A 22,264-nucleotide genomic window follows, 5' to 3' on the forward strand; every position below is an offset into this window, starting at 1 on the left:
GGAGGATGCCATTTGCCCCCTGCATGGTCCCAGTTGCTCCCAGTATGATCCCAGTATGAATCCAGTCACCCCCAGTATGATCCCAGTAACTTCCAGACACTTCCAGTACAAAGCCAGTTTGATCCCTCTCACTCACCCCCAGTATTATTGCAGTCATTCCCAGTATGACCCCAGTATGACCCCAGTAGGGGCCCAGCTGCTCCCAGTAGGATCCCAGTTGCCCCCAACATGGTTCCAGTTGCTCCCATTCACCCCTACTATGGTTCCAGTCACTCCCAGTATAATCCCAGTCACTCACAGCCACTCCCAGTATTATCCCAGTTGCCTCCAACATGCTCCCAGTCAGTCCCAGTATGATCTCAGTCTCTCCTAGTAGGATCCAAGTTACCCCCTGCATGGTCCCAGTTGCTCCCAGTCACCCCACTATAGTTCCAGTCCCTCCCAGTAGGATCCCTGTCACTCCCAGTCTCCCAGTATATCCCAGCTGACCTCAGCATACTCCCAGTCAGTCCCAGTACACTCCCAGGCAGTCCCAGTATGATCCCAGTCACTCCTGGTCTCTCCCAGTATATCCCAGTTGCCCCCAGTGTAGTCCCACTCACTCCTGAATGCTCCCAGTAGCTTCCAGCATGATCCCAGTTGCTCACAGCCACTCCCAGTCACCCCCAGTGGGGTCCTAGTCACTCCCAGTATGATCCCAGTCACTTCCAGCGTGATCCCACTTGCTCCCAGTATATCCCAGTTGCTCCAACATGGTCCCAACTGCCCTCAGAATGCTCCCAGTCACTCCCAGTATGAGCCCAGTCACCTTCACTGTGGGGCCCAGTTGCTCCCAGTATAATCTCAGTTGCCCCCAGCGTGGTTCCAGTCACTCCCAGTATATCCCAGTTGCCTCCAACGTGCTGCCAGGTGCTCCCAGTATGATCCCTGTTCCCCAGTTCTGGTCCCACTGGATCCAGTCGGGGTCTCGGTGTATCCCGGTGTCCCCCCTGTCCCCCCACCCCGGTGTCACCCCCTTTTCTCTCCCCACAGAGCTCCTGAGCCGCCGGCGGCCGCAGCCCCTCCCCAGGGCCTCGGGCCCAGCCTGGACCCCCCCCCGTCCCCGTGAGGATTTTGGGGGGGGTCGTGTGTCCCCCCTCCCCTGCTGTCACTCTGCCTCCGCCCGGCTGCTCCCAGTGATCCCAGTACAGCTTCCCAGTTCTCCCCAGTCCTGGTTATTGGGGGGCAGTGGGGGAGGGGCTTGGGGGGATCCCAAGGAGTGGAGCCGAGTTTGGGGGGGCAGAACTGGCCCCGGGATGGATCAGGAATGGGGACCTCCCTTTGTTCCCCCTGTGTCAACCCCTCTGGGAGGGTCTTGGTGGGGCACCTGCCCCTTAAAAGGCACTCAGCTCACCCCAAAAAGTGCTGGGACCCCCCTAAATCTCCCCACAGGCCCTGGAGAACCCCCCAAACATAGTCAGAGCCCACCCAGGATCCCACCTAACCCCTTTTTTTTGGGGTGGTGGGACCCCAAACTGAGTTGGAAGGAGCTGGGGATTGGGGGGATGATGTGGAAGATGTGAGAGGAGGGAAAAATGGGGGTTGGGACCCCCAGAGTAATCTGGGGGTGGGGTGGGGATTGAGAGGACCATGGAAAAGTGGAAGGAATAGGGAAAAGCATGGAAAAGGGAGGGTGGTCTGGTGGGTCAGATGGTCCTATGGGGGTCTTTGGGCACAGGGGGGGCTGGGAAAGGAAGGTGGCCCCCTGAGCTTCCAACTTCCTGTGGGGTGCTGGGGGCTGCTGGATCCAATCCCAGCCTTGGATCCTGCCAACACTTTCAGTTTAGAGGAATTACAGAGCTGTGACTGAACCACTTTTGTCTCTCAGGTTTTAATGATGGCAAATCAGATCTATTGATACAAATGAGTCATTTAGGGATACAAATGATCAGACAAAAGATCTTCATCACAATTAATTACTGCACAAGAGAAACACTAAAACTACCAGGAGTACAGGAGAAGACAGGACAGAGCTCTACACTAAAGCAATTGTTGAAGCAATTCTACTCAAGCTGGCACCAAAGCAATAATTCTTAATTAGAGATGGATGGAACTCCCCCAGACCAACTCTCGGGGGGAGATCTCTGCTCTCAACCTCCAGCAGTGACCTTGGGGGGTCCCCAGCCAAGGCAGGAATCTCCACACACCCCCAGGAAGGGTTCTGTTGGAAGAAGCTGCCCCTGGGAAAGGGGACTGGCCCTTTGTGGTAGAAATCTCAGTCCGCTCAAGTGCAAAGGGCCGCTATGACCCCCCTCCCCAAAGAGACAAGACAACTGGGGAAGGAAAGAGGGGCTTGGCTAACAGAGATCAAAGATTCCATGAGGTAAAAGCAGGTTCAGTTCGGTCTGAGGGCGCTGCGGCCCCGCCCGTGCGAACACTCCTGAGGGCGGGCGGGCGGAGGGCGGGGCCGCGGCGGAAAAGGGGGGGGTGCTCTGTGAAGGCGGTGCGCGCGCAGAGCGCCGTGGTTGCTTCCGGGAAGCAAAGATGGTGCTGGCTCCGTGCTGCACTGTGAGCTGGCGGGGCCTGCGGGAGAGCGGGGCTCTGGGGATCCCCTCGGGGGCTGCGGGGAGCGCGGCTGTGGGTGGAAAGGCTGGAGGGCTGGGGAGGGTTTAGCCGAGGGGTTCGGGGGTTCCCGAGGGGCAGAGCGCGGGGGCTGGAACCCGCGCGAGGGGGGGCTCTACCAAGGCCCTGGCTGCACTGCGCAGGCGCGCCGGCGGAGTCCTCAAGAGGGAACTGCAACTCCCATGAGGCTCTGCGCGGTCCGCCATTACTTTTCCCGCCACAGCGCTCCGGCCGGGCTGGCGAACCGACCCCAGGGAAAGGGGATCCCAGTGACCCCCCGGAACCCCAGAGACCCCCAACACTCAGCACACAGAGACCCCACAGGGAGGGGGATCCGGGGGCCCCCTAAAGCTCAGTAGTGGGGTTCAGGGGATCTCCCAGCCCCGAGGGGAGGGGTCCTGGGGGTGCCTCCCAAAGTGCGGGGGGGAGATGTAGCACATCCGGGTAAGGGGATCCCAGTGCCCCCAGTATATCCCAGTGACCCTCAGTACGGTCCAGTAACCCCCTCAGTGACCAGCCAGTGTGTCCCAGTGACCTCCAGTGCCCCCCAGTATGGCCCAGTAATGCTCCAGTGTGCGCCCAGTGATCCTCCAGTGTGCACCCAGTAACCCCCAGTATGGCCCAGTAACCTGCCATTGTCCCCCCGTGTGTTCTGGTAATCCCCCAGTAACTCCCCAGTCCCTCCCAGTGCCCTCCCAGTGTCCCTCAGTAACCCCCCAGTCCCTCCCAGTGCCCCCTGGTTCCCCCCAGTGTGTCCCAGTATCCCCCAGTAATCCCCCAGTGCCCCCCCAAAGCTCCCCAACTGTCCCCAACGTGTCCCCAGATGCCCTTGGCCTTTCTGTGAGTGTGTGGGGGGGCGTTTTTGTGGTCAGAGGGTCCAGGGGGGGCTCCTGGGGTGAGATGGAAGATTGGGGACATCAGGGATGGGGTTTGGGGACAGTGAGGAGGGCTTTGTGGACAGTGGAATTGGGGGTGTCAGGGGGGGAACTGGGGCCGTGGGGAGGCCCTGTGGACACTGGAGACACCAGGGGGGTCTCAGGGTGTCAAAGGGGCAATTGGAAACACTAAGAGAGTTTTGGGAACACCAGGAGGGTCTCAAGACTTACCTGCTTGTGGTGCTGCCCCTCCTCTCCCCCCCCAGGCCCCATCAACCCCCTCAAATGTCCCCTAACCCCCCTTTTCCCTTTAATCCCCTCCCCCCACTGATCCCTTTGATGCCCCAAAATGCCTTTTAACTCCCTAAATGCACCCAAAAGCCCCCAAATCCCCATCCAACTCCCCCCAAATCCCTCCAAATCTCCCCCTGTTCACCCAACCCCCCCAAAGAGGGATCACCCGGCACCCTGGGACAGGAACACAGTGGGCTGTACTGGGGGCACTGGGCTGTACTGGGAGGGCACTGGGGGGGCTCAGGTGTCCCCGACAACGTGGCCCAGCTCTAGGAGAGATCTGGGGAACAGTGAGGAGGTACTGGTCTGCCTTGGTCTGCCTTGGTCTGCCTTGGTCTGCCTTGGTCTGCCTTGGTCTGTCCTGGTCTGTGCTGGTCTGTCCTGGTCTGCCTTGGTCTGTGCTGGTCTGTGCTGGTCTGTACTGGTCTGTACCCCCAATCCCCAAAGCCCCTCCCCAGCTCCCCCAGGACCCTCTCACACCCCAAAGCCCCCCAGGCCCCTCCAGGCCCCTGACTTGGTCCTGCTGCCCCTTGAGCATCTGCAGCTGCTGCAGAACCAGGCATTTCATCAGCAAATGTGCAGCTGACACCAAGCTGGGGGTGTGTTGATGTGCTGGAAGGCAGGAGGGCTCTGGAGCACAAGTGGTGTGAGGAGAGGCTGAGGGAGCTGGGGGTGTTGAGGCTGGAGAAGAGGAGGCTCAGGGGAGACCTCCTGACTCTCTGCAAGTCCCTGCCAGGAGGGTGTAGCCAGGTGGGGGTGGGGCTGTTCTGCCAGGAAGCAGCAGTAGGACAAGAGGGCTGGGTCTGGATCTGTGCCAGGGGAGGTTTAGGTTGGATATTGGGAAGCAATTTTTTGCTGAGAGAGTAATGAGGCCTTGGAATGGGCTGGGCAGGGAGGGGGTGGAGTCCCCGTCCCTGGAGGTGTTGAAGGTGAGAGTGGATGTGGCCTCAGTGCCATGGTCTGGGAAGCACAGCGGGGTTGGATCCAGGGTTGGACTTGATGATCTCGGAGGTCTTTTCCAACGTGGCTGATTCTGTGATTCTCTGATTGCCATTCCTGTGGCAGCACATGCTTGAGGCTCCATCCCCAGGGGGATAGAGATGTCTGTCCATATCTATCTGCAAGGTTAGTCTGTAAATGTGTGGTGTTAGCAAAGCAGGCTGAGTTCTGGGCTGGTTGTAGAAGGAGAAAGAAGCCCCCAGCCCAGTGCAGGCAGGCAGCCCTCAGCTTGCACATGATGTCCCCTCCCTGCAGGTTCCTGTCCTTGAGCCCAGGCCCTGAGGTGAGGCTGAGAAGTGGCGCGGAGGTGAGCCCAGAGCTGTCCCTGAGGTGAGGCTGAGAATAAGTGCAAGGCAGAGGTGCTGCTGAGGAAGGAGAGCCCCGTGGTGGGGAAGGCACAAAGCTGTGTTTGCCCATCCCCGAGCAGGTGCTGTGTCCATCCCCTGTGTGCCAGGTGAGCTGGGGCTTTGCTGCAGAGCTGCGGGCGCTGATTTGAGCGGCTGCAAGTGCTGAGATGGTGGGCACCCAGGAACACCACCTGTGCCTGGCCACGGAGCCTGCAAGGAGGAGCAGAGACAGCCCTGGCAGTGTGGGGGGCCAGGTTGTCCCTGTGCCTTCCCCTGCAGGCCCTGGCTGTCCCTGCTGGGCCCCTGTCCATCCCCATCAGGTCCCTGCCCGTCCCCCCGGGCTGAGCTCCCCCCAGGAAGTGCCGTGGAGCTGAAGCTGCTGCCATCCCCCCCCTGCAGCCGCTGCCCCAGGCAAGGGAGCAGCAAAGGCAGGGCCAGGAGCAGAGGCAGCAGCAGGGGAGCCCTGGGGGGGCCGGGAAGCTCTTGTGTGGGTCAGGAAAGAGGCGCTGGGCACGAGGCCGGGGCTGTGCTGAGCAGGCCCAGCCCTCACATCCCCCCAGCCAACGCCGGCTGCCCGGGGGGCTTGGGAGGGACCCCCAGCCCGTGTGCCCCACACTGAGCTGGCAGAGAGAGAGCCAAGGGACAGGGATGTGGGCAGGGCCCCGGGTGAGGGACAGGCAGGGCCATTGCAGGGCCACGGTGAGGGCACAGCCTGTGGCAGCAGAGCTGCCCAGGGCCGGGGGCAGCCGGGGGTGTTGGTACCAGCCAGTGCTGGGGCTGAGCAGAGCACGAGGCCTCTTGCAGAGCCCTGGAGCAGCCTCCCACTTGCCAGCCCCACCCTGGTGGGGTGACACTGTCCCCTCCCTCCAGGACACTCCCCCGGAAATCTTTGTGGTGACCTTTTGTGTCTATTCCTGGTTGCTGATTGATGCTGGGGACCTGAGGGACCCTCTGCAATCCCATCCATGGGGCACAATCTCCTCTCCAGAGCTTGACTCCCTTCAGACTTTGCAGGGAAATCTGTGCTGGCAGCTGCATCCTGAGCCCCAGGGCAGTTTGTATCTCCGAGTGCTGGTCCATCCTGGGGACCCAAGGGATCCTCTGCCATTCCATCCATGCAGCAGGAGTCACCTCCTGCCCTTGACTCCCTGCAGAGGAACAAGTACCCTCTCTCTGTTTGGGAGAAGCCAGATGCTGCCCCTGGGCCATCAGAAGTGGTGCTGAAGCCTCTTTCAGCCCAGCCCCGGGTGCAGTTTTCTCATCCCCTCACCGAGTGCCCGCTGCCCCAGCCGGCACTGACCAACCAGGGCGTTTGGCACACTTGGATTGGTGGTTTGGAGAGGGAGTCCCAGACTGGCAGGGGGCCAGATAGGCTCCAGTAACAGCCCTGGTGAGTTTTAAGTGAAACTAATACAGCTCTTTGTTAATATATAGCAACTCAATCAAATGCTCGTGAAATGATCTCATTCCCCTCATTCTCCCAAATAAACACCTTTTTTTGGGCTGAATCTTCATATTTTGGAGGTTTTTTTGGCTGGATCTTAACTTTTTGCAATTTTGCAGGAGGGTTCATCTTGCTATTTCTGGGGGGGTTTTGCCTGAATTTTGTTGGTGGTTTGGGTTTTTCTGGGCTGAATCTTGTTGTTTTGGAGGTTTTTATGGTCACAGGATGCCCGGTGAGTTCTAGAGATGGACTTGGGCAGGAGGAACCCCCAAGCCAACACGCTCAGCCCTTGTTTTCCCCCCCATCAGGATTTCTCCTTCCCAAAGCTTGGCCAGATGAAGGAGGCTGCGAGGAAGAGGAAGATGCCTTGGGCCCCCCAGGCAGGTGAGGAGGCAGTCAGTGTCCCTTTGGGCGGGTGTTGTGCTGGCTCTGTCAGCCGAGCATGGCCCCGGCTGCAGGACAACCCCGCTGGCGCCGCCGTCCTGCCGGGGCCGGAGTTGGGGGGATGTCCTTGGCCTTCCCTGTGGGCCGGAGGCAAATCCCCTCCCTGTCCTTCTTGCTTCCTGCCCCAGGCCCCGAGCTGAGGACGGAGAGCCCGGAGGACAAATCCCCCCGGCAGAGCCTGGTGGGAGAGGCTGTTTTGAAGGGCTCCCTGGCGCAGGAAGGCAGTGGGGAGGAAAAGGGCCGGAGATCCCCCCGCAGGAGGGGCTCCAAAGCCATCCCAGGGTGCTCTGAGGAGGAAAGAGCCAGCCTGTGCCGGGAAGGCGGCCGGAGCTTGAGGGGGAGCTCTGAGCTGGTGGTCCCTGAGCAGCCTCCCAGCAGGGAGAAGCCCTTCAGGTGCTTGGAATGTGGGAAGAGCTTCAGGAAGAGCTCCTACCTCCTCACCCACCAGCACATCCACACTGGGGAACGGCCCTACTCATGTAGGAAATGTGGGAAGAGCTTCAGGTACAACTCCAACCTGGTCCGACACCAGCACATCCACGCTGGGAAACGGCCCTACACGTGTGGGGAATGTGGGAAGAGCTTCAGTTACAACTCCAACCTGATCCAACACCAGCACATCCACACTGGGGAGCGGCCCTACACGTGTAGGGAATGTGGGAAAAGCTTCAAGTACAGCTCCAACCTGAGCCAACATCAGCGCATCCACACTGGGGAACGGCCCTACACATGTGGGAAATGTGGGAAGAGCTTCAGCTTGCTCTCTGACCTGATCCGACACCAGCACATCCACAGTGGGGAACGGCCCTACACGTGTGGGGAATGTGGGAAGAGCTTCAGGTACAACTCCAACCTGATCCAACACCAGCACATCCACACTGGGGAACGGCCCTACACGTGTGGGGAATGTGGGAAAAGCTTCAGGGTCAGCTCCCACCTGATCAAACACTGGCACATCCACAGTGGAGAACGGCCCTACATGTGTAGGGAGTGTGGGAAGAGTTTCAGACAGAGCTCCACCCTTCACACCCACCAGTGTATCCACAGTGGAAAACGGCCCTACAAGTGCTTGGAATGTGGGAAGACGTTTCAGACCAAGTCCAGTCTCCTCCTGCACCAGCGGACGCACACGGATGAGAGGCCCTTCCGCTGCACCGAGTGCGGGAAGGGCTTCAAGCAGAACTCCAACCTCATCACCCACCGGCGCATCCACACCGGGGAGAGGCCCTACAAGTGTGGGGAGTGTGGGAAGAGCTTCACCCGGAGCGGTAACTTGATCTCACACCAACGGACCCACCAGTAAGGGCCCCCTACGAGTGCCCCGACTGCGGGAAGAGCTTCAGCTGCTGCTTCCACCCCGAATGAACCCCCTGATGGGGAGGCAACCCCTGGAGTCCAGTGACTGTCAGTCCATCCCTTTTGACCACAAAGGGCCAGTCCCCTTTCCCAGGGGCAGCTTCTTCCAACAGAACCCTTCCAGGGGGGTGTGTGGAGATTCCTGCCTTGGCTGGGGACCCCCCAAGGTCACTGCTGGAGGCTGAGAGCAGAGATCTCCCCACCAGCGTTGGTCTGGGGGAGTTCCATCCATCTCTAATTAAGAATTATTGCTTTTCTGCCAGCTTTAGTAGAATTGCTTCAACAATTGCTTTAGTGTAGAGCACTGTCCTATCTTCTCCTGTACTCCTGGTAGTTTTAGTGTTTGTATTGTGCAGTAATTAATTGTGATGAAGATCTTTTGTCTGATCATTTGGAACCCTAAATAATTCATTTCTATCAATAGATTTTATTTGCCATCATTAAAACCTGGGGGACAAAAGTGCTTCAGTCACAGCTCTGTAATTCCCTTAAACTGAAGCTGTTGGCATGATCCAAGGCTGAGATTGCATCCAGCAGCCCCCAGCACCCCACAGGAAGTTGGGAGCTCAGAGGGCCACCCCCTTTACCAACCCCCCTGTGCCCAAAGACCCCCATGGGACCGTCGGACCTGCCAGACCCACCCTCCCTTTTCCACCCTTCTCCCTGTTCCTCCCACTTTTCCATGGTCCCTCAATCCCCAGCCTGCCTAGGATCACTTTTGGGGTCCCAACCCTTAATTTTTTCTCCCTTTCCCACCCCTTCCACATCATCCCCCCACTCCCCAGCCCCCTCATGCTCAGTTTGGGGGTCCCACTCTCTTATTTCCCCCCTCTTCTGACCTCTCCCATCCTATTCCCATCATCCCCCAAACTACAGTGCCCTGCCCCTCTCCACTTTTGAGGGGTCCCACTCCTCTCCCACTCAGTTTGGGGTCCCGCCACCCCTTTGTCCTTTCTGACCCCCCTTTTCCCACTAACTGCCCCCTTCCCACCCCCCACTCACCCAAGAGCTCCTCCCCCACAGCCGAGGGGGCTCCCAGCACCACCAGTGCCCAGAGAAGTCCCCAGAAAAAGGGATTCGGTGGGGACCCTGGGTGGGCTTTGAGTGTGTTTGGGGGTCCTTGAGGGGCTGTGGGGAGGTTTTGGAGGTTTCCCAGCACCTTTTGGTGTGTGCTGGGTGCACACTGAGGGGCAGGTGCCCTCCCAAAGCCCCCCCAGAGGGGGTTGACATTGGGGGAACACAGGGGGGTCCCAATTCCTCATTGATTGCAGGGCTGGTTCTGCCCCCCCAAACTCGGTTCCACCCCATTGCCCCCGAATAACCAAGACTGGGGAGAACTGAGAAGCTTTCCTGGGATCACTAGGAGCAGCCGAGCAGAGGCAGAGTGACAGCAGGGGAGGGGGGGACACACGATCCCCCCCAAAATCCTCACGGGGACAGGAGGGGTCCAGGCTGGGCCCGAGGCCCTGGGGAGGGGCTGCGGCCGCCGGCGGCTCAGGAGCTCTGTGGGGAGAGAAAAGGGGGGACACCGGGGTGGGGGGTCCCCGGGGGGGCACAGACGCTCTGGGGGGACACACGGCTCCCTGGGACCCCCCTCACCTTCTGGCGCAGGTAGAAGCCGAGCCCCAGCGCCAGGGAGACGAAGGCCAAGAGGAAGCCCCCGGCCCCTCCTTGGCAGCAATTGCTCAGGCTGATGGAGCCCGGCAGGGCCGGGGCCGCCGGCGGTGTCCGATCCCGGCAGGAAGCGGGGAGGGCCCCGGGGAGCGGCGGCGGCGGGCGGGGCCCTGGGGGAGCCGCCCCGAGGGGTCCCCGCCGCCCGTGGCACTGAAGGAGCCGCCCCGGGACGGGCCCTGGCGGGGGTCGCCAGAGAGGGGGGGCGAGCTCGGAACGGAATCAGCTCGGAGAATAAACCAAGGAAAACCAAAGGGCCGCGCCGGGGGAGTCTCCGCCGCCCGGAGCTAAAAGAGCTGCCCCGCGGGACGGGCGAGGACGGGCGGCGGTGAAACAGTCGCCCGGGGTGTGGCGAGGGAGGCGGGAATGGGATAAAAGAGAGAGAATTGAGAGAGAAACCGCTTTGTCTTCCCCACCCCAACTCCCTTTTGTATACAGATAAAACCAGAGATCAACACGTGCTTCCCTTCCCCCTTTTCCCCTCAGGGGAACAAAAAAAAAAAAGAAAACCACAGAAAAGAGGGGGAGAAGCCAACTCTGGAAATCTATCTTGTCTGAGATAAGTTGTGCTGCCAAAGGAAACGCTGATTCCAGAGGTGCCCAAGCTTTGGCAGAGCTGGCAGGGGTGGGGGGGAGGCAGCAGGTCTGCTTGATTCCATGGAGTTCCGCGGAGTCACAGCGGCCCCATGGCTCCATGAGATTCCACAGTGTCCTCACAGTCCTTTGATTCCATGAGGCTTGGCAGTGTCACAGTGGCCCCTTGACTCAAGGAGATTGCCCTGAGTCACAATGGCCCATTAAATTCAGGAGGCTCTGCAGTTTCCTAGGGTTTCTTTGTTTCCATGAGACCCTGCAGTGTCACAATGGCCCCTTGGTTCCACGAGGTTCCAAAATGATTCAGCACTCAGCATTTCTGAGGCCCTGTATTGTCACAGTGGCCCTTTTCATCCCATGAGCTTCCAAAATGTCTCAGGGTTCCTTCTGTTCCATGAGGCCCCAGATGCCACAGTGTCCCTGTGGTTCCAGGAGATTCCACAGTGTCCCTGTGTTCCTTTGAATCCAGAAGTCCTTGTAGTGACACAATGGCCCCTTGGTTCCAGGAAGTTCCAGAGCGTCAGATGGCCCTTGTTTCCATGTGGTTCTCCAGTGTCACAATGGTCCCTGGATTTCCTGAGGCTCCACTGAGTCCCAGGTTCCTTTGGTCCCCGTGTCCCAACAGGTTCCTTTGATTCCATGAGGTTGCAGAGTCCTTCCCTTGCACACACACCCCAGTTCCTGGCAGCAGGGGCAGTGTCTGCCTGGCTCTGCCAGGGTCTGGAGGCCCCTCAGCCCTGCAGAGCCCCCACCCTGCACACTCACACACTTCAGCTCAACATTGGGGTTTTCCCCTCCCTGGCACTGCCCAGTCCAGCCCCTCCCTGGTCCCCCCATCTCCCTGCCCCTGCCCCAGCCCAGCAGAGCAGCACACTCAGATCTGGCCCTGCAGCAGGACATGGAGGCCATGGAGCTCAGGGACAGGCCCTCTGGGTCTGCAATGCTCAGCACATCATCAGCTCAGGCAGCTCCTGCAGCCCCAGGGCCAGCCCCGCTCCCCAGCACAGCAGCAGAGAATCGACCCCGGGCTCCTCAGGCCCCATTTGCCATCTCCAGGGGCACTGGCCACCACCAGCACCAGCTGCAGCAGCCTCAGCCGGAGCAGCCTCAGCCCCTCAACCCCCACAGTGGGACCCTGAGGGCAGCACACGGACTCCAGGGAGAAAACAGCAAGGCAAGGACCCTCTGGAGAGTCTGCTCCTTGGCCTTGTTCTTGAGAGCCCTTGAGAAGAAGAGCTGAGGCTTCAGGCTGCGCCCGGAGCAAATGAAGCCCCTTGTGTGGTGGAAAGAGTGCAGTGGAGCCCAGCTCATGCCAGCAGTGCCATGGCCACAGGACTGACCCAGCCCAGCCCAGGGACCAAGGCCCAGAGCACTGAGGCCTCAGCCGAGGCCCAGAAGGGGAGGGTGGCAGGAGAAAAAGAGCAGCTCTCAACAGGCCAAATGCTGCTGCTCCCTGGCACTGCTGCTGTGCTGGGACTCTGTTTCCTGCCCCTCTGCACACAGGCACTGCCCTGCCAGACTCATCAGAGGTCTCAGAAGATTGAACTCAGAGGAAACAAGTCACTGAAGGATCCTTGACTTTGTTTCAATGCATTCCTCATTTACACAGATTCTGGGTCAAATTCAAGATGTAGACAGTGAACCAGACATGGGATGAATAATCAATATTCATTGTACACAACTTTATCCCAGGAGAAAAACCCCATGAAAACCCTAACCCAGCACCACAAAAATCTGAGCAGGCAGAGTCTGCTGGAACAAGGAGTCCCATTCTGAATGCTATGGAAGAGATAACAGGCTGTTTGTGCCTTCAGAAAAGCATCCAGTCATCATTTTCCTCAGGGCATCCTTGAAACAAAAGATTTCCTAAAACAGATGCCAGAGCTTGGCAGCAGGCTGTCCTTCTCAGCTTGGAAAATCTCTGCTAACTTCCCTAACAATGGTACAAACCCCCCACGTTAATGGTGTCAAACAGCTGCATCTGCAGGATTCATGTTCCAGCATTGTCTAATGCACAATTATCACACCTCTTTTTAAAATTAAAGGCAAGGAAAAAAAAAGCAGGGGGTGGGGGGAGACTCCCCCCCCAGTCATCCATCAAGTGTACATCCTGGCCACTGCTCCCAAGAAATTTAATATATGCTAAAAAGATATAAAAAGACATAAAGAGCTTTCAGAAATAAAAGTGCTTCAGAAGCTAAATTTTAATATTGCCAAGTGGGTTTTTGCCAGATTACAAAGTTGACTGGAATGCCAGGATACTGCATTTTGGAAGCGGCAGCAGCTCATATTGCCTTGTATTAGTGTCTGAAGTGTATTGCTGATTCCAAAGCTGGACTATCATCATATGTGGGGGAGAGTAGATAAATAAATAAATAAAAATTGGCATTCCCTACCAACCCTGCTGCCTTGAAGCACTCTTTTCAAGTGCAGCCTCCACAGGAAAAAAAAGTGAAGACCACTTTATTTTGATTATAGTGCTTTCCCTAGGCAGGAATTTTTATTGACATCTTCATAGAAGAATGAAACCTTTGAGCAACAGCTCTAAAGCATGAAGGTTGCCTGCAGGAAATACTTAAATCATTTTACATCCAAATGGAGCCTGTTGTTTTTAGCTAAAATTTAACAAATCTTAAATCAATGACCTTTCTTTTACTGAAAGCCTGCACCTTGGAAAACTAACTTTCCCAAGAAACATATTTTGGTGAATAAATGCCAAACAAAGAGCTATTTAAATCTAAACATTTTCTCCATTTATAGCTTGTGAACATTTAGTTCCTAAATTCCCAGCTGCTACCTGATGTACAGAACAGTGGTGCCTTGGTTGAATCACATATCATTGATTTCAGAGTGTCACAGGGATCTCATTGACAGGAATCAATTAGAATCCAAAATCAATCAAATACATTTATGCACTACCATTCATCAAATTTGAATATCCCAAAATTAATTGTAAGCATGTGAAAGAACCTAGAAATAAATTTTGAAAAGGTACAAAAATAAAAATGAGTAAACTTTGAGAAGATAATAGTGCATCTGAGCATGTTTCATGCCTGCTGGGGTAAGTTAATGGTGAATCCCACCTTCCCTTCCCAGCACAGACTGAGATATATTCTTTTTGGAACATGAAAATACCCAGTGACTGAAGGCAGAGGACACACCAGTCAATGATCCAGCATTATTTTATGAACAGCCTGTTACACACCCAATATCAAACATGCGCCAGGATATTACAAAATGCACAAGGATGTGACACTCTGAAAAACTGCACATTGTAAGTGAGCCACTGCACTTCAGGGAGAAAGAAAGGAGGGAATTACTGAATCTCTACCAAAAGCAGGAATAGATGTGGCCACTTATCCAAAGAGCTGTTCTTGTTGCTGAGGACTCCTCTCTGAACACATTCACCTGTCATTCTGTCAAGGTAATAAATCCTTCCACTCATTACAGCACACTCAAAAGTACCCTGCTATTTAATGTCAATGCAAAAATGGCCCAAAGTGTCTAAAACATTTCCTTTTGCTAATGTAGAAGTGCTGGCATTTTACTTCCTTCCTGATAAGCCAGTGCCAATGGACATGATTATTCTTTTCTTATTCAAAGCACATCAGTAGTTCCAAAGCACCCTCAATCTTATCAGGTGTCTGAACAGCACAGTTACTGAAAACAGTTTGTCCTGCTCCTCTCTCTTTCTGCCAGGCTATCAGATAAACCCAACTAACTCTCTGTATTTACACACCATCAAACATAAGCTGTGTCTTCAGCACACTGTAGCCTGTTTCTGGCATGTTACAGGTTTTCTGCTTGACATTAGTTGTACCCAAAACAGCAGCAGTGAATTAGCTTAGAACAAAAATGTAGTCACTCCATAGCACGGAACACAAAAAAGCCACAGGATAGGAAAAGAGAAAGAGAAATACTTTGTGAAGTAAGAATGATCACTCTCATCTCAGTAGTTCATAGGTATTTATCTGGTGCTACTTGAAAAAGAGCATGGAAGCAGTAGGATTCAAATGCATTCAAAACAGACCTGACACAGGCCTCAAGAGAGAAAAATAATTTCTTCTTCTGTTTATTTTATTCTCGTGTCCTCTAGGAACTGTCTCTGATTTGCAAGGGGTGAGAAAGTGAAAGAAAGGAAAACGGTTACAGCGTCTGAAAGTGTTTAAATGCCTTTACAGTTTTTGTCTGTAACAAGACTGATTTTCATGATCCAACCTTCATCTGGCACTAAAAGACCCCCACAAAAACAAACCAAAAAAACACTCTCCCCCAAAAAAGCCTCTTAGCAACTCTCCTTTTCATTCAGTGTCTCGGATACAGAATTTTCAGTGCTAACTACTGAGGAATAACACAAGATCAACTCCTTCAGAAGGGCCACGGCTTTGAAGGTTTTGCTTCCTGCACAGCCCTAGGGAACAGGCACAGCATCTCCCTTCCTTCTTCTCAGGATGACAGGATATCCTCGGGATGAGCGCAGTGTTGGAAGAGTTAAACATTAACCTGGCTGTGCCCTGGGCACTCTCAGCTGGCTAAAGGAAAAGTTCTGGAATGCTGGGAGAAATCCTGAGTTGTAGCTCTGTGATTAAGTACAGCCTTCTTTAGAAGCTGAAGCTCCAGCCCCTGAGTGGAGGCTCCTTCCCACCACCCCTCCCACTGACAGCCCATCCCTAAGTCCTTCTGATGGAGCAGCAAAGGGCAGGCACGTGCCCCCACCTGAGCCCATCCTGTGCTCCTGCCTGGGCTCCTGGCACAGAACCAGCCACCCTCTGGATCTGCAGGAGAACAAGGAGCCCAACTGAGCCGAGTGTGCAGCGCCAGGTAATTCAGCCCATTGTTGTTTCTCCCCCTGTGACCCCGTGGCCTGGTGACTGAGCGGACAGGTGTCATTCAGACCAATGTCAGCCACTGACAGCAGCTGCTCCGCCCTGTAAACCTCACCCAGCACCACCTGGGCCTGAGCAGTTCCTGGAGAAGAGCAATGGGGTGTCCCTGGATGTCACTCAGCTCCTGGGAATCTGATTCTCACCCCTTTAACGCTCAGGGGAACAGCTGGTTGAAGACGTGGCACTTCAGAGACGTGAAGTCTCCCATAATATACTCCTGGAAAAGCTGGTAGCCCATGGCTTGGACAAGTGTATCCTCTCCTGGATTAGGAGCTGGCTGGAGGGTCGGGCCCAGAGAATGCTGGTGAATGGAGCTGCATCCAGCTGGCGGCCGGTCACCAGTGGTGTTCCCCAGGGGTCTGTGTTGGGTCCAGTCCTGTTTAACATCTTTATTGATTTAGATGAGGGGATTGAGTCCATCATCAGCAAATTTGCAGATGACACCAAATTGGGAGGGAGTGTCGACCTGCTGGAAGGCAGGAGGGCTCTGCAGAGGGATCTAGATAGACTGGAGAGATGGGCTGATTCCAATGGGATGAAGTTCAATAAAGCCAAGTGCCGGGTCCTGCACTTTGGCCACAACAACCCCACGCAGCGCTACAGGCTGGGGACAGAGTGGCTGGAAAGCAGCCAGGTGGAAAGGGACCTGGGGGTACTAATTGACAGGAAGCTCAACATGAGCCAACAGTGTGCCCAGGTGGCCAAGAAGGCCAATGGGATCTTGTCCTGTATCAAAAATAGCGTGGCCAGCAGGAGCAGGGAAGTGATCCTTCCCCTGTACTCTGCATTGGTGAGGCCACACCTTGAGTATTGTGTTCAGCTCTGGGCCCCTCAGTTCAGGGGTCTCTTCTCTCAGGCACTCAGCAATAGGACAAGGGGGCACGGGCTTAAGCTGTGCCAGGGGAAATTTAAGTTGGATATCAGGAGAAAATTCTTTACAGAGAGAGTAATCAGACATTGGAATGGTCTGCCCAGAGAGGTGGTGGATTCACCATCCCTGGAGATTTTTAAACACAGATTAGACGTGGCACTGAGTGCCATGATCTAGTAAATGGACTGGATTTGGACCAAGGGTTGGACTCAATGATCTCGGAGGTCTTTTCCAACCCAATTGATTCTATGATTCTATGATTCTAAGACATTCTGAAATTAATGGAACCAAGGGGTCATTGTGACACTCCAGGGCCTCATGGAAGCAAAGGAAAACTGGGACACTGTGGATACTCGTGGAACCAAGGGGCCATTTGACACACGAGCCCTCATGAAAGCACAGGAACCCTTCTTTCCACAAGGTTCTGCAGCATCTCCTTGTTCTCACTCTTCCATGAGGTTTCTGCAGTGTCACACTTGCCCCTTCATTCCATGAGGTTCCACAGTGTCCCTGGATTCCTATGGCTCCATGAGGCCCTGCACTGTCAGACTGGGCCCTTGATTCTCTGAGGTTCCACAGTGTAACAATGGCCCCTTGGTTCCCTGAGCTTCCATGAGGGGAAGTGTCCAGGGTCCCTTTGTTCCCAGGAGGTTCCTTTGTTTCCATCAGGCCCTGCCACGTCCCAGACTCCCTTTGGTTCCATGAGGTGCTGCAGGGTCACAATGTCCCCTTGATTCCATGAGGTTCCACCATGTCCCAGGGTTCCTTTGGTTCCATGGGGTTCCACAGTGACAAAACTCCCTGCTTCTTATCCTTCCAACATTTGGGGGCCCATTCTCTCCCTGCCTGGGATGGAGCCCCATTGTGTTTGTGCAGGAATGGATCCATGGCCATCCTGCCACTGCCCCAATTGAATGCTGCACAAACGTCACTGCAGGCCTGACCCTGGATGCAGGAACAGTCTGGGAACTCCAGGCCTGCTGACATTCAGCAGAGCCAGTCGGGGTCCCAAAGAGCACAAGTGATTGACTGCAACCCCTGCAGGTCTCTGGCATTGCTGGGGACAAATGCAGGAACTGCCAGGAGCTCTGCAGAGCCCTGACAGTGCCACTGCAATCCCAAGCTGCATTGCCCGGGGCAACCCTCAGCACAACCAAGGCCACAACCCTTCCTGAAAGGTGTCCCTTCTGGGCAGGGCCAGGGGGACAAACCCCTCCCTCTGTCCCTGCACATGTTGGGTCCAATTCTCATCCCCCACTTAGGGACAAAGTCAGGCTACAGTGGGTGTTTAGCTTTGCATTTGCTTCACTCTTTTGTGCTTCCAACATACATGTGGAAAGTATTACAGAAATGTGGTTGATAGAAAGAGGACATGAGAAAGATGCTATAGCTCTGGTCCCACGGTAAGGGAAAACTATTAGAAGGTCACTATATCTGTGAAACTGTGTACGTGACAGAAGAATAGAATAAAGCGGATGGGAAAGCAGAGCAAATAGCAAACAAGTAACCATAAGAATGTGAAAGAAACAGCATTTGCGCAAATATAACTTAGGTAATCAGAAGCCAATGATGAGTTAGCGCTTGTAACATGTAGGAGGCTAATTATTGACCTTTATAAGCACAAAGCCTGCAGCAATAAAGTTGGATAAGTCATGATTCTACCCAGAGCTGTGTGTTCTTATCCCGTCGTCTACAACGAATGGTGACCCTGACTTTCGACTTAAAGAAAACGGGGGAATCACGGTTGGATGGCAAGGTGTCGGAGCCTTAGCAGCGAGGCTGGTCGGAAAAAGTCGGCATAAAGAGCGACTTCGGACGTGGAGCGTTGTATAGACAAACTCTGCCGTACGTGCTGCCGGACCTTGAAGGGCTGCAACAGCGCTGACGTAGGTATGGAAAGGCAAGCAGCATATAGTTTATTTTCTGAATTTTTACAGAAAAAAGGGGTTAAAGATTTAGATTTAAAAAAGGAACTCCCTGGGTTGCTTGATTATGGTTATGAGAAAGGGTGCTTTGTTAATCCTCATACTGTGCATTCCTTAGAGGAGTAGCGTAAATTTGGTGATAAAATATGTGAAGCTGTTTTAGATGATGACAAAGTTGCAAAAAAGCTGGGAAAGCTTTGGAGGGTGGTTTATAATACATTGTTGCAACATGAGGCAGAACATCGTGCGTCAGAACAGGCTCAAAATGTGAGACAGCAGAACAAAGGGTATAAAAATGCTGATTGGTTTTCTTATAAGCCTTCTCCCCCAGCTATGCAGACAGTTCACCTCCCCGCTGTGCCCCCTGATCTTTCTAAAATAAATACAGACGGGTTGCTGAAATCAGAGACATCTGCAGCTCCTACTGCACCACCTCCCCTGGCCGATGTGCCCAGTGGTCAGACTGACCCTTGGCCCAAGCCTCCTCCTCCTGCTCACTCGACCAAAGAGCCTGTCCCTGGGGCATTCGGTGACCTGGTGGAGGCCATGGTGAAAGAGCGGAGAGAAACTTGGGCTGCGTTTGCTAAGCACTGTATGGAGCAGGGTGATTCTCATGGGCTGCAGGCTGTAGATTTGCATGCTTTTCCCGTTATATATAATCAGGATGGGCAAGGAGGAATGAACGCTGCTATCACTCCATTAGATTGGAAGCTCTTGGCACAGTTGCGAAGTACAGTCAGTGAGTTTGGATTACATGCGGAACCAACTAAACAAATGTTAGATTATTTTTTGTATACACATCTTTTACTGCCATCTGATCTCTGATCTATAACTCGTATGATACTGACTGAACATCAACAATTGTTATTTAATGCACATTGGCAAGCGTTAGTTCATGAAAGTGTAGCAGAACATCGGCCACCCGGAGACCCTTTGCACAGCATCACTATAGATGAATTAATGGGTATGGGGCCATATACACGCCCTGAGGCACAAGTTCATCTTGGCCCAGATAAGATTAGAGAGGCAATGGATCTTGTTAGAAGGGCTTTAGACAAAGTTAAGGAGTCAGGAGGGGTACCTTTATATATGAGCTTAAAACAAGGAAGGAATGAATTATTTGGGGAATATGTTGACAAGTTAACAGCTGCTATCACTCGAGCAGGGGTACCAGGTTATATGAAAGGAACTATGTTAAAGCAGTGTGTGTTGCAAAATGCTACTTCAACAATTAAACAAATAATAAGTACGATGGGTCCTTATTGGACTATTGAGGAATTATTAGAAAAAGCATTAGTTGTTCCCACAGGAGAAAACGCATTTTTAGTTAATGCTATTCAAGATTTAGCTAAAGGACTTAAGGAGCAGGCTCAAAGTTCCCAAGCTCAGGTTTTAGCAGCTCTTGCACCCCTTCAAGCAAAGGCACATAATTCTACAGAAGGAAATGCTTGATTAAGATGTTATCGATGTGGAACCACTGGACACATCCGAAAAGAGTGCCGAGTGACAGGAGTCTGGTGCCAACAATGTCAAAGTTCCACTCACAATACTTCTGCTTGCCGAAACCGCTCGGGAAACTCACGATGGAGCGCGAAGAGCAGCACAGATGACTCCAACCAGCAGCTTTTCACCGAACAATCCATTTCATGGACAAGAAAACAGTTGCAACCTGCCACAGCCAATAGTCTCGGATTGCAACCTGCCACAGTCGGTAGTCTCGGACTGGACTTGGCAACAGCAGTAGAAGTCACCTTGCTATCCACCCAACCTCAAAATATTCCCACCGGAATTTATGAACCTTTAATAATAAATAAACAAGTGTTTGGTGCACTGCTGATAGGAAGATCATCAGCTAGTCTTGCTGGCTTATTTGTATGGCCTGGACTTATTGATGCTGATTATACTGGGCAGATTATGGTCATGGCATAATTGCTCAATTAATACCCTTACCCCAGTTAACAAAACCTTTGACCAATGACCGACAATTAATGCAACGTGGAGATCGTGGATTTGGTTCTACAAGAGGACTTACCTTATTGACATTAGATTTAAGCGAACGACCAAAACATAAAGTTACAATTATCTGGAAAGATCAAACAAAAACACTAGATGCTTTACTAGACACAGGAGCAGACTCTAGTATAATAGTACCTCATTGTTGGCCGAAACATTGGCCTCTGCAACCTTCTACTGCAACTGTGACTGGCATTGGGGGTGCCTCAATTGCTATGCGAACTCCTACTATAAGCATAGAAGTGGAAGGTCGTGTAGCTAATGTTGTCCTGTCTGTCATACAACTTCCACCAACAGTACAATGTTTAATAGGGAGAGATGTCTTAACACAAATCGGAATGAAACTCTCCAATGATCACCCTTTGGGGGAATAACCATTGCTTGGTCTTTCCCAATTCCTATTACTTGGGTTGTTGATACCCTGGTATGGGTTAAGCAATGGCCTCTAAAACGGGAAAGCCTGAAAGCTGCTCATGAATTAGTGCAAGAGCAATTTGATCAAGGACATTTGAAACTTTCTACTAGTCCCTGTAATACACCCATATTTGTAATAAAGAAAAAGTCCGGAAAATATCGATTATTGCATGACCTGCGAGCAGTTAACTCACAAATGGAAGCCATGGGGGCTTTACAGCCTGGACTACCGAATCCCGCAATGCTTCCTATGGACTGGTCTTTACTGATTATAGATTTAAAAGACTGTTTCTTTACAATTCAATTACATCCTCGTGATACTAAGCGTTTTGCTTTTACATTACCTGCCATCAATCGAGAAAAACCTGATCAACGGTTTGAGTGGACAGTATTACCACAAGGGATGAAAAATAGTCCTACCCTAGGTCAACTATATGTGGACACTGCATTACAAACCCTGCGGTGTAGATGGCCTGATTGTATAATCTATCATTACATGGATGATATTTTATTCTGTTAACCTGAAGATTTTGTACCCCAGCAAACACAAATAATTCGCATACATTTGGAACAATTTAAATTAATGATAGCAGATGAAAAAGTCCAGACAACAGCACCATGGAGATATTTGGGATGGACTATCTCCCGACATGCTGTTATCCCACAGAAATTGATATTTCAATCAAAATTACACACTGTGAATGATGCACAAAAACTTCTTGGTGATTTACAGTGGCTGCGTCCTGTAGTAGGAATCCCTGCTGACCTTTTGGCTGAATTGCGACCCCTATTAAAGGGAACAGACCCGGCAACAAGAATTACTGTAACAAAACACCAACAACTCATACTCCAACAAATTTTAGACTGTGTCACTCAAGGCCGAGTCCGGAGATGGCAGTGGGATTTACCTTTAGAACTTACTTTCTGGGCTGATAAACGATATGTCTTAGGGGCCATTACACAGTGACAAACAGAAACGGGGGAGGATATAGGTGTCATAGAATGGCTATCGACTAGCATACAACAGTCTAAAACACTCTTACAAAAAATTGAAATGTTGTCAGCCCTAATAAAAAATGACTCTATGTCAGGGTAGAGATAGTTGTGATCATGCGTATAATGTGATATGGTATTTATTTGTACAGTCATTGTAATATATTCCCTTTCCCTCCACTTTGAGTCTGGTTTGTTTTGTCTGGAAAAACCCCTCTCACATTGGGTTGAGATGTGGGAGGGGGGATGGAGCGAGGGGATTGGATTTTGGGGTTATCTCAAACCATGACAATAACTTAGGTAATCAGAAGCCAATGATGAGATAGTGCTTGTAATATGTAGAAGGTTAATTATTAACCTTCATAAGCACAAAGCCTGAAGCAATAAAGTTGGATAAGTCATGATCAAACTCTATGGTCATGTATTCTTTTCCCGACGACTCCAACACCCACGGACTGTGACATTCAAGGGACTGTGACAACCACGGACTGTGACATTCCACGGACTGTGACATTCCACGGACTGTGACATTCCACA

At 53.0% G+C, this 22,264-nt stretch overlaps 1 pseudogene; it reads left to right on the forward strand.

Annotated features, from left to right (window-relative positions):
- Positions 1 to 6,774: 6,774 nt before the first annotated feature.
- Positions 6,775 to 8,736, forward strand: LOC135404923 (zinc finger protein OZF-like; annotated as a pseudogene).
- The last annotated feature ends 13,528 nt before the right edge of the window (positions 8,737 to 22,264 follow it).

This window comes from Pseudopipra pipra, chromosome W (assembly GCF_036250125.1).
Source record: "Pseudopipra pipra isolate bDixPip1 chromosome W, bDixPip1.hap1, whole genome shotgun sequence".
Lineage (NCBI taxonomy): Eukaryota > Metazoa > Chordata > Aves > Passeriformes > Pipridae > Pseudopipra > Pseudopipra pipra.